This window comes from Solanum pennellii, chromosome 4, assembly GCF_001406875.1.
Source record: "Solanum pennellii chromosome 4, SPENNV200".
NCBI classification, from domain to species: domain Eukaryota; kingdom Viridiplantae; phylum Streptophyta; class Magnoliopsida; order Solanales; family Solanaceae; genus Solanum; species Solanum pennellii.
In genome coordinates, this window is record NC_028640.1 from 39,077,406 (window position 1) to 39,078,538 (window position 1,133).

Here is a 1,133-nt window from a genome sequence, read left to right on the forward strand (position 1 = left end):
GGGCTGTGGAATCTGTACAAGTTGTACGCAATTCTAACTATTTAAAGGTTACGTAACATTATGCTATTTGGAATTACTCACTATAGAGTGATTGCAAAGCAAAATAAATTTATAAAAGTGCAAATCAAAGATCAAATGATGAGTCTTACTAAGAGAACAAGAGTTTATTTAAGCTTTCTAGTGTGTATTTTGTTCTAGAACGTAACTCCTAAGCTTTTGGTCTGCAACTACAAGAATAAGTTCAAGAAGAAATCTAGTTTGTCACAATATTGTGAGTTCCATTATACTTATCTTTTCAAATTGTTTCTATGGGACGTGAATCCATGTGCACAGACAGAGGTTAAGAAGGGACCTACAGACACGAATATATCAAAAGCGAAGAATTATTAATGCTCCATGTGAAAGAAGAGATAGTGATGACTTAGAGTCTAAAGCCAAGGAAACTTTTCCTGTTATCAGATTATTGTGATTACCAACTGATCTTTACAAGGGCACCGACTTATTTGTTTATCCTGAACTTGTGAGATCATGAGCATTCAGTTGCCAGAATATGAAGCACTCTAATTATGAACAACGGTACACGTTGCCAAGGCTGACCATTGTAAACTATTGAAAACAATAAATGCCAGTTATGTGGGGTATTGAACAGATTTTTTTGGATACTATAAGAAACAGAATATCTAATTTAGGATGGCATACATAGGGATGGCAACGGGGCGGAGCGGATGCATGGCGGGGTGGGGCTATGTATGGCAGGGCAGGTTGAAGTGGGTTTTTTAAAAATTGTTGCGGGACGGAGCGGGTTGTAGGTATATGTAATTTTATGTGGGTTCAAACTTAATTTTAATTTTTTTCATGCTATAAGAGTGATAGAGCATTATTTATTAAGATAATTTCTTCAAAGCTACATAAATATTCAAGATAGTAGATGAAAATGGTTCAATAAGAAATCATAATTTCTTACGTGTTTCCAATTGACTTCAAAGAAGAAAAAAAATTAAGTCATTATCTATTGAATAAATACGATTTAATGAAAAAATGAATTTATTTTTTGAACTTTACTTTTAGTATCAAACTTAACTAGAAAAAAAATATTTAATAAATTATGTGGGGCGAGATCGGGGGGGGGGGGG

At 34.0% G+C, this 1,133-nt stretch overlaps 1 protein-coding gene across 2 annotated transcripts in view; it reads right to left on the reverse strand.

Annotated features, from left to right (window-relative positions):
- The window catches only part of LOC107018417 (trihelix transcription factor ASR3-like), a 10,085-nt gene that overhangs the window by 4,721 nt on the left and 4,231 nt on the right, over positions 1 to 1,133 (reverse strand). The gene's annotated exons all lie outside the window — the stretch shown is intronic.